Source organism: Psittacula echo (genome assembly GCF_963264785.1).
Source record: "Psittacula echo genome assembly, chromosome: 2".
NCBI lineage: Eukaryota > Metazoa > Chordata > Aves > Psittaciformes > Psittacidae > Psittacula > Psittacula echo.
In genome coordinates, this window is record NC_137737.1 from 94,086,096 (window position 1) to 94,098,190 (window position 12,095).

Here is a 12,095-nt window from a genome sequence, read left to right on the forward strand (position 1 = left end):
TGTACATATGGACTTCTGCATGCACACACAGGTAAAGCTCCACATGTGAAGTCAGAAAAACAATATTTTCTATCTATAGCTAAAGACAGCCATGAGGGTGACTGAAAATAGGGATAGCATTAGGAGCCTGATCAAAGAGAAAGACTGTGGATGAATGAAAATGAAATACTGAAAACAGTATTAGGACTGCAGTGAAGGACAGTGAAGTGAAGCATAAAGCTTGTTAAAGTCTGAGAAAGTTAGAGATAGAAGAGCTCTGGCTGGCTGGTTTAGAGGAGAAGGAATACTCCCATTAGGCAGTGGCAAAGAATCAGAGCTCCCAGGGCTCCTCAGCCACATCTCAAATGTCAACAACAGTACTGCAAAAGCTCTTGGCAAACTAGAAGGCCCCATTTACCTCTGAGAATGCCGTTATGCAAAAGACTAAACTCTGCTACTGCTGTCACATTAGTGGTCATATGAGACATGATACAGATTTGTGCAGTGGTCTAAAAGGCTTTAGTTCAGCTAATGACACACAAAAGATCTGTCTTAATTCATTGCAAAGACCTAGGAATCGTGTCCAAAATAAGTGAAACCTAGAAAAACCAGGCAAAGGCAGAACCTATGCAAAGTCAAGCTCTCCATGCATGAGCAACTTTACATGAACCCCTGTTTGTGTGATACAGAGCATTTAGTGGATTGGAGATTACAGGAAATTTTGTGGTTAAAGCAGCCTCAGAGAACTGGATTAAATATTGCCTCTTGTCATACCGGTCCTTAATGAGGCTGGTAAAATAATTTGAATTAAAGTTCTTGTAGGTGGTTACTAATTATATATTTTCATTTTATGGGTCTCTGATTTGCAAAAATGCTGGATACTCACATTTACATTGCTAAGAGCTGTGCTCTTAGTAGCAAGCTAGAGAAACAAGCACATACATAGAAACCAGGCCATATGCATACAGACAAACAAGAAAAAAATCAGAGCATGGGTGTAGCCCAGGTGGACTACCAAGATGCTGAAGATGTCATCAGCATAAAAGGGATGACTTTTTCACAGCTCCCTGCTGCTGTCTTCTGCTGTCCCGTTTGAATATCTGCACTGAGACTCCACTAGCTGAGAAAGAGCTACAAATCTCAGTCTGCAGAGGCCAGAGCAAAGCTCAGATTCATGCTCCTACATCAATGTTTGGCTGGCTTCTAATGTGTCTCTGGGAATGAAAAGTCAGCCTATGCTTTTGTCCTGGTTTTTGCTGAGATAGAGATAATTTTCTTTCTAGTAACTGGCTTCTGGAGTGTTTCTATATCTCAGCTTTTTTTTTTTTTTTTTTAATAAAAAATTTAAAAAAAAATCCAACAAACCCAATAACAGAAATACGTATACTATGCTATTTTGCCCTGCTTTTTTAGTACTGTTTACTGCATATACTTTTGTATTACAGTGATGACCAGTATACATCATCACAAAATTAACATTTCTCACATGTGGGCAAGGTTTAGACAACACTCAGTAAACATGTCATGAACCTTCATTAAGTAACAAGGGTGAAAAGAAACACTGCAGAGCTGTTGCTTTTGGTAACGTCCATCCATCCCATGAGTTGAATCACAGAAAACCAGAATATGATCATGTAATTAAAGACTACATCACACCCTGCAAAACAGACAACCACATCTCTAGATTTTTAACTTCTGACAGCTTGACAACAAACTCATTGTTGTGTTCTGGAGGCTGGAAGGAAAAGACAGTGAGCACTATTCTGTTTTCAAGAAGTATTGATAATGTGAAAGAAGATTAAATGTTCAGATAACAAAGGTACTCTACAGAGATCAATTTGTTAATGTCAGATTTACAGATTTATACTAGTATAAATCCAGCATAGCTGCAGTGAGATCAAAATGCTCTTAATTTACATAGGTGTCATTTGTTGTTCATTTTTGTCCTTAATCTTTCATTTCTCTTTAGTCATTGTAATTTTACAGAAGTCTGTCATAACTCAGAGGGAAGTTTTCAGGAATAGAACGTCATGCACTGGAATGGTGTCTGCATATACACTGGGAGATTTTAAATACGTATGAAGAATTAATTAATTTGAAACTGACCGAGAATTCTGGCAGTATAATTAAAATAAAAGACAACTGTGAAGAAAGCCTGAAGGAAAGCAGGGCAAGAGGAAGGATGGGTTAATGCAATATTTCTCAGGCACAGAAAGGTGGAGGCAGTTGAATTAACAAAGAGATTAAAAGAAAAAAAATAAAACAACCAATGATAAACAGAGGGAGGAATACCTATTGTATTCTCGTGGTTACAGACAGATGTCTAAGCTGACTGTTTTCCTGAATCAACTTCACTCAGCACCTGTGAGCATGTGATTAATTTAACCAGAGTACACAGTGTACTTTTCTTTCAGTCACCAAAAAAACAATTATGTTGACCTCTGGTATTGTGAAAGAAAGACAATCAGCTAACCTAATAGGCCCTTTATTTGCTAATCAAACCTCTCATTAACAATTAATTGGATCAAAAGTTCGCTGGCCATTATTGCTGTGTCAGTTCAAGTCTGAGGGCCTCAGAGGATGAAACTAAATGAGCTGGTCAGGTTATAAATAATTTCCAGTGGCTACTCCTCTTACCTCAGGCTGTTCAGGTAGAGGTCAATGTCCTGCCTACTGCAGGCAGAAAAGACTGCTGCTGTGACAAGCAAGAGACATTCTTCCTTTTCTAAGATGCTCATTTAGGCTTAGTAATTTAAACCTTTGTAAAAACCCGCAGTATAAAAAACAGCTCTGTACTGCAGTGTTTCTGCATGTACTTGCTTATCATGACTAAATCAAAGCAACATTTCAGATTGCTCAAAGCCTTTCAGAAATGAAAGAAGCCAGAAGTTGCTTTAATCAGGAAATCTGCTTCTTAAAGAAACCCTGCAGAGACACCTTTATGGCAATATAATTATTTGTTTCTATTCTTAACCTAATAATACAGGTAGTGACTGACAGAGTTCAAATACTGCTCATCAAATAACATGAAAGAACCTGTCAGAAATGAATGAAGATACAAATGAGAATAAAGTGAATAAGTTTTCATCCAAAATATGTGCAATGCCACATTTAACATTTGGTTTCTCTTTTTTTCATTAAAAAAAAAAAAAAAGAGTCTTTCTGGCTTCCCTTCAGACAAAAAGTGACAAGCCAGTGCATCAACTCTTAATATACACATATTAACACATATTACAAGTCAGTTTTAGGAAGAAGGACAACATGGTCTGGGTAGGCCAAGTCTCAAAGACCCTGTGTGGTGAACTTCAGTATGATGACAGGCCTATTTGTTCATTATAATTTTAATTTCAAAAGCCAAGTAGAGAAGGAGGTAATATCCATCCAGGGCCATCACAAGGATCAGACAGTGAAAAAAAGTGACATACAATGTGCGCACATGGTGGCTGGAAGGAGAAAGGATTCTGGAAAAATAATGATGTTGAAATGCAATGCTGAAAAGAATTTGTGGGTTTCCAGATAGGATGGGAAAGTTGCAGAGACATGGGGCCGTTCATATTGGTTAATCAAAAAGAACACCTACAGTATTTAAACAAAACCAAAAAAAAGTGAGCTTTTCAAGAGAAGAGTCTTAGGAAGCAATATGGAGTTTTACTAGGATCTTATGTATACAGTAAGGTTATCCAGACAAAATAAGGGAGCTGAACATATAAAGAAGCTGAATAGTTCCTCACAAAAGCAATACCTAATGATTCAAGATGTCTCCTAGAATACAGAAAAAATCTGAAAAGAGAGCAGGACAGGCAAGAATAGAAGAGATATGGTCATTCACTAATTATGTTATAGCAACTCCAGAAGCTGCACAGAGCTATGTGTACTTGTGGGGTTTTTTCCAGGCAAATGAAATGATCTCCTAACCAGCCAGAAGGCATGTAGATGTGGTTAGGTCAGCATGACATTAACATATTTATACAGCTTTGGCAAGGCTTAGGAACAAAAGCTGAGCTCTCATCTGCTGGAGGCATGGACAGAGAGAGGTCAAAAAAGATTGATAGCTCTGAGTAGCTGGCACTCAGAAACTTCTAGTGCATAATAATGTTCTTAGGAACCTTTAGAAACAGTAGATTGATTGTAGTTCTGGATACAACTACTGCTATTGCACCCTCCTGCTGCTGCAACAGGTTATGTCCTCAATAAACCTTCAATTCATAACCACTGTGTGTGGGGAAAAAACAAATAAATAAACAAACAAACAAACCTCTCTGTGTCTTCAGATGCAGGAATGCTCAGTTGCTGGCTGAGCTACATAACACCACTTGTAACCGGCTTTAACAAAAGTAAAGTGGTACAGGGAGAAAAGGGTGACTCAGTACCTTGAGAATGGGATCCCAGGTCTGGAGAACAGCCAGGAGAGGGAAACATTGACCCTGGAGTCACCCCTCCTTATGAATTTTGCAGTTTAGTGAAAGATGCACTGGTCAGGCAGGATTTGGCTAACTCTGACAGTATTAAATATACATGATTCCATTTCAGTGACAGGTTGCTTGTTGTCAGACATATGTATCAAATATGAAGTAGCTGTATTTGCAGGTATTTTATCCATTTAGTAATGCATATTATTATGTATATACATATTTCCCTCCTGATTGTTTATTTTCAATACATTAGCAAAGATGTTTCCCAAAGGGCTGAAAAGGGGGCCTGAGAACTGGATAAGACCATTCTCCAGGCTTAAATTTTTAATATTAAAATGCATTGAGATTTGCCGTACACTTGCTCAAAATGTATTGCCCCAAGCAAAACAGTGTTTTATAGGTGGACATGCAATTTTGTTTCTTTCAGCTGAGGGTCACATTTGTTTTAGTGGCTTCAGGATGTGCAAAGTAACGAATGACAACTATAAATAAGCATTCTATGTTTGCAAAAAGATAAAACTAGAAACCTTTTTTATCCATATCCATATACACTTATACACACATACACACGCAGATCTTGAAGAAACTCAATTCAGGTAAAAATTGATTCTGTGATAAATAGAATACTGTTATTTTTATATACAAGACTGCATCTTAGATTCTCTGGGTGAGTTCAGCCACTTGCTTTCCACTGACAAAGCACAATATTCTCAATCTAAATCATGCCAAGACTAAGCCCTAACCTTTCTACTCTCCTACAAAGAAGAGACATCTGTTTCAGTTGGAGCATAGCTGAAGGGAGTGTAAGAGGAAGTTACATTAGATCACCTCTGTCTTCCTAATTTTAAATGACACCAGTATTTGAACCATACTTCATTAAATATTCCTGAACATGTTCTATCTCTACAACCCATTTTCATCAAAATGTGCAGGGAAACTCATGTGAAAAACCTTCTCTTTGAATATATAATGTAAGATTGCTAATCATGCATTAATCTAATTTATTGATTTTGCATTATTCCAAAGGGGGAAGGAAAGGGATTCTAACAATTCAGTTGGTTTGATAAACATTTTAGCTAAGATTATGCTTGTGATTACTGTAAAACCAACTTAATTCATATTTCAACCTCATTTTATCTCATGTAACTCATGTAAAAGAAGAAATCTGTTTCAGTGATGTATCAGTACATTTGCTTCATTACAAAAATTACTTCTTTGTGGTTTGTAGGAAAGTCCTTTTCCAAACTTGAGTGACTAGGGGGTTATGTGCAACAAAACAATGTTGAGAGGAGATAGTGGAAAATTGTGAGAATTCAGCCAAGGTAAGCATCCTAACTGCAGATAGAGGCCAGGTTATGTAACACTATCCTTAAATTCATCTTGGAATTTAAGAATTCCAAGTTGTATTAACTTGTGTTAAGAAGGAAGCAGGCGAAAAAACGGATACATAATCATTTGTTTAATATTGAGTTTTCTGCTCAGAAGGGAACTGGGGACAATTACAAGAGGGAAAAATATTACAATTGCTGGGGACAATTACAAGAGGGGAAAAAAAAGAGACAGTAGATGGAAAATGAAAAATTGTTTTGCTTTTGAGAGTTGAACTAGAACAACCATTTTTCAGTGTCATGGGATTAAATTAAAATTTTAATTAATGGTTCAAAACTGGGGATTATCTTTTCTGACCTATTTATTAAAAATAAGAAGAAAATTAACATTTACAAATTTTTTAATCACTGTCTAGAAACATAAATAATTTCTTCTCTGTGATAGGGAGCTAGCCTGTTGTATCCATTAATATGTTGAAACAAATTCTCCTGTTTATGAGTTGTTGCCTTGAGCTGGGCTTAGGAAGATAGCGTGATTACTGGGAAGGTATAAATGAAAGCATGCATCTGGAAGTGAGTCAGTTTCAGAACTAATTTAGAGCAAGTGTTAGGGCAAATGCAGCTGCACTGTCAGACCTTTGCCTAACATCTGTTCTGGTGAAGGCAGAATTTGGAAATCTTGTTCATTTGTCCGCTTTTTCTTGGTCATACTCATTGCTCTGGTGATCAGGTGGGATGATGCAGGTTTTGCTACAGTAGCCCTACATTAGCTGAGGACATTTTCAACCCAAGTTATACAGCTTTAAAACACCACTGCATTACTGGTGTGAAAAAAACGAAGCAATGTGATAGGGCTAAAATGTTATCCAGTGGTTTGTTGCCACTTCTACAATAACAGACAGCAGCACTTTGCATTACACATTGTGGGATACTTCCTCAAATTAAGTAAATCAGTGAAGCTTTAGCAAAGACAAATTATTCATGTTCATTTAGAAACTCTAAAGATTTAATGTCAATTTGCAAAATTAATATCAGGTTTCTCTTTTCCTAAACCACAGCCAGGCAAATATTTTCCAACGTAGATGAAAATTTTAGTTATCTTAAATTCTTAAGAATCTATAACTTGGTGCTTTTCCCCAGGTTTTCTATGATAAGTAGAATTTCTAACTTGCTGAAATACTTGCTGCAACCTCGTTGATGGCATTAACATTGATGTAAAAGCAATTAATTGAAGTATTTACAAACAAAAAAAATAATTAAAAATTTAAATATAGAGTTTTAATAAGTTTCTGTGGTTTTGTTTTCATTTATGTTTTTACTGTATTCAGTCTTGTCAAGAATAAATACCTAACAAGAAAATACTGGTATTTATGTAAAAGCTCATTGCCATTTCCTCTGGAACACAGAGATTTCCCAAGGTATCCTTCAATTTCAGCATGCAGTGGTTATGTAGGTAAGTATATTCAATAACAGACTCCTCCTTCAAACGCCATAAAAGTATTTCAATGTTGTTATATGTCTTCCTATCTACCCTGTTAAGAGTAAAGTGACAGTGGCTTGCTCTAAGGAATCATTTGCACTATGGAAGATGTACTAATTTACAAGGTCTATATTAAAAACAAAAAAGAAACCCTATCTAACCACGCAGACTATATAACGAGAGGTAAGATGGAACAAACTTTTCAGTCCTGTTTGGCCTTGTTGTTCTAGAAATCTGCAGCATCCCCTGATTAGTCATTTACTAGCTGTAGAGAGGTGAAGCAAAACTGTAATTTAAGAAGAGTGTTTTGTAATTAATTCGTACCTATTATTTTTATCTTGCTGTGTTTTTTGTTTTTTCTCCTTCAAACAACAGCGAAATAAAGTGTTAGAAATATAAATAAGTCTAAAGGCAAGGGATGCTGCTTTCATTTAATTTGAGGGTCATTTTAAGAAACGCTTTCATCTGTCCTAGAACTGATCTTTCATTTCTATAACAAATGTCTTCTCTTGAGCAGCAGTTTGAGAAGTAGGGGCAGAGAGCAGGATTTCTATTTTTTCTGTGCACATCAAGTAAAATTTCCTTGATATCATGAGACAGTTAAAGCTTTAGGAAACCATGTTGAAAAAAGAAAAAGCTGAACACATTTACAAAATTCAGGATCACATCAATGGCAAATGTCTTGGAACTCATTTCTAAACAAAAACATTTGGGGTGTTCCTGCCCAAAGGCTTTCTTAAGTCAAGACATATACAATGAGAAGTCTTGGATACCTGCCCAGGCAGTCTGTGTCAAAGCCATCTCTGGCAGTCCCTACAGTGGAGATTACAGTTAGATGTAAACTGATTCACATTACTTTTTATTTTCCAGTTCTGGCAGATGGAAATAGATACCAAAGAACAGTCAAAATCTCGCCACATCATCTCACTCATCAAGCTCTAAATACTGCTTTCAAAGTGGAGATCTGTTCTGCAGACACCAGGTTGAGAAATCTTTTTTGCAAAGAAAGAAAGAAAATCAAGTGCACACAAGAAGATAATGCCAGTGAGGTCTGTGCTCTGCTCTTAGTCTAGTGAAAAGAATGAGATGTAGACATGCAGTTTCTAACAGGACAGCTCATTCAGACCAAGTTGAAGGAAAGCTAGGTTAGTGCTATGGGTATACATACGTATGTACTTAGCATATACATACATATGGGTATGGTATGGTTGGACATGGACTTTGGGAGTTTTCTATAACAAAATATTAAGTGTAAACATCTCTACCAAGGGCCTTAAAATGCAGTGCCACTGTGGAGGCTATGTTGCCTGAATGTTCTTCTGCATTTTTCACATGGGGACCGTTCAGAAGCATGGCTCAGACACCTGTCATGTAGAAACAAATGCAGCCAGAGCTCTACTATTGATGGACCCTATAGAATGAAGTAAGATGAATGAAGCCTGAAATTCAGAACTCTTTCCATCACATTACTTGGATTCATAACACTGCTTTTTGAATTTCTTACTTCATTCTGACCCTAACTGAAGCATTGCTAGGACTTGTCAAGAGTCTAGAAGGTAAAGCAAGAAAAGCAGCATTAGCATGACAAAGATTTTTAATCTGGAGGGGTTCTGTTAAAAAGCAACACACAAACACAGGGTCTCTGAAAATCCAGAAACCAGAAATAACTCGTGTAGAAAAAAGGGGGTGAAGATTAAAAACATGGGGAATTTCATGTTGGTTTCTTAAGAAGGTAAAGCTTATGTTTGTGATAATCTGCCTGCCTTCCCCCATTATCTGTTTTACCCACTGTGACACAGATAGTTATAGGACAAGTTTTATGAAAATCTGCTACTAAACAGGGAGGAAAGATTCAACGGAAGGTCCTGCTGAAGAAAAGGCTGAATCCTGAGCTCAGCATTACCTGTTCTTCTTTGACCAGCCAGCAGCCAGGATGCACATCCAGGCTCGGCAACTTGAGTACCCATAGTTTGGAACTTGCAAGGTATATGCTGCCCCTTCTGCAGCTGGTGGTTATCATTAAGGACAGAGACTTGGAGTTTTAGTGCAGGGTTTGGTGGGAGAGAATTAGAGGTGTGTCAGAGAATCCTGATAAGCAGCATGGGACACAAAGCTGGGAAAGCGGGATTTTACCACCTCTGTTGTTAGAGGAACAACTTACTAAATGTTCATACAAAAAGTGTAGAAGGAATTTTGTGGCAATGGCACTGGTGATGACCATTAAAAAGCCTGCACTCTTTTCCCAGTATGATGAGAAAAAAACCTCTTTCAACTCTGAAAGAATCACATTTATATCAATAACTGGGTGCAATAGATTAGAAAGGACTATTTGAATTACTTTAAGGTAGTGTGCATTTTTAAAAGCGTGTTATGTAAATGCTGTTAATTTCCCTTTAAAACTCTAAAGGAAGGTAGAAGTATATTAGAATGTGAGGATGGTGCCATCCATGATCCTAATTTTAATAACACTCCCTTGAAGCTCTCAAGAATTGTTTCGCATTAAGGATGAGAAATTCAGAAATAAGGGAGTGGCTGACAAATATTTTGTTCATAAACAATGCTCTCTAATAGTGGCAGTTCGTAATCATGTTAAGTGTTTCAAATCTGGGCGCTCAAGAGAACTAACACAAGAGAGATTTTCAGTGTGTGAATCAGGCAGAGGATGGAGCGACCAAGAAAGATTACTATCAATATATCAAACAGGGCAAAACCTGGCTGGGTGGTTTAATCAACTGGCATCACATTTTTAAAACCAGCCTAAATGATAGGAACAGAGATAAGAGAGGACATGCAGCTTGCAGTTGTTCTTTAATCTATGTGCTGCACCAGCTGTGTGGATATGAACAGTACCACAGAAACATATTTATGCATAAGACTTCCACTATTGCAAAGAGTCTGCTCAGACTGAAAACTGAAACCAAAGACATCAGTCGGATACCTGTGGATTTTTATTTTGCTTGTTTTGTTTCCAAATATTTGGTTTGAAGGATTTAAAGAATGATAAATAAAGAATTTCATGTCAGGATGAAATTTATACTTATAGGGGGTTTAAGACAAACTGACTTCTCAAAAACAAAAATCCAAAAATTATTTTTGAGCCTTCACCTTTTTAGATGTGTTTTTGTTGTGGTATGAAAACTTAAAAAAAAAAAAAAAAAAAAAGTTGTCTTGAAGTAGAGGAAAAAAAAGGCTCATTCCACTAAAAAGAGTCAAAATTAAGTTTCTCAGATATATTGCCTTCTCTCTTATTTTCTTAACCAGAACTACTCAGTTTTGACTGTAAATCATGAACACTTTGATTTCTGAAAAAATGCATTTTTAAACAGTTAATCCACTTAGGGATATTCAGATACTTTGGTATATCATAACACAGAATTGTCTGTTGTGGTTTAAGCCCAGGCCGTAAATTAGAACCACGCAGTCTACTTCCCCTCCCCTCCCTTTCTTCCCCCTGCTCCTGGAGGGACGGGGAGGAGAATCAAAAGAATACAACTCCCACAAGTTGAGATAAGAACAGTTTAATAACTAAGGTATAACACAAACCACTACTGCTACCACCAATAATAATGATAAAGGAAATAACGAGAGAAGAGAATACAACACCTTGCCGACCGATACCTCGCCCCCACCCTGCAGTGATCAAGCCCTTCCGGGAACTACATCCCGGGCATGACGTGCTGTGGTATGGAATACCTCTTTGGCTAGTTTGGGCCAGGTGTCCTGTCTCTGCTTCCTCCCGGCTTCCCCTCCTCCCTGGCAGAGCATGAGACTCACAAAGTCCTTGGTCAGGGTAAACATTCTGACCAGCAACTGAAAACGTCGGTTTTATCAGTACTATTCCCAGGCCGAAAGTCAAAACCACAGCGCTGCACCAGCTACTAAGAAGGATAAAAAATGACTGCTACTGCTAAACCAGGACATTGCCCTATCAGATTAAGTCATTACTCTTAGATAATGATGATGTTTCTAAAATTGCATCTATCCATAACCAGATGTCTTATGATTTATATCCTTCTGCAAGACTATTTTCAATTGGAGATAAATGAAACACTAATGTTCCATATGTGGCTAATATAGAAATAAATAATACAGCAAAGGGAACAAACAGTTGTTCAGATTCTGTAATACATATAATTGTTGAAGAAATGCACTGTTTAATGCAAAAAAGAAAGTTTGAAATTTTAAATTATGAGAAACTCATGCCATACTGAAAAATCGTAATCAAGGGAAATTAAAGATATATGGAATCATGCATAAAATACAAGGCTGACTGGTTTTACACAATTGTCAATTATAGCAGAAGGAACTGATTCTTTCCCAATACACATACATTGATTTAACAAGGTAATGCTGGAAATAGAGCACAGTATACCATGTTAAAACTATTGGCTACGCAAAAAAAAAATATCAAGTGTAACCTTGACACTTCAGTGTGGCTAAGTATAACTTAAAAAAATCTAAACTACATGTAAAATTATAGGAAAAATAAAAAGAGACTTTTTATATGCTAAAATCTTTTAGAAGAATTAATTTAGAAGAATAGTGGGAGAACACTGCAATTTCTCCAGTAGAAGTAAAGCCATGCACTGCACCAGTTCTGTGAGTGATGATTACTGACAGATATAAGGCCACTGATCTTTCAGTTTGAAACAGGTAATTACTCAAAGCCAGAAAGTCAGTACATATCCTTTAAATTAGTAGGAATGGTAAAAAAATTAAAAATTGCCTTCTTATGAGCCAGTATTCAAAAACAAAGTAATTTTTATGGCAAAGGTATATATTAATTTAGTTGAGTCTGAAAGGCAACAAAAACAAGGTAACTAGTGACCTTGCTGTACTTTAAGGAAAAATGGTCTGTTTTTTTCAAATATGTTTGACAGCTCCTGTTCAAATCTT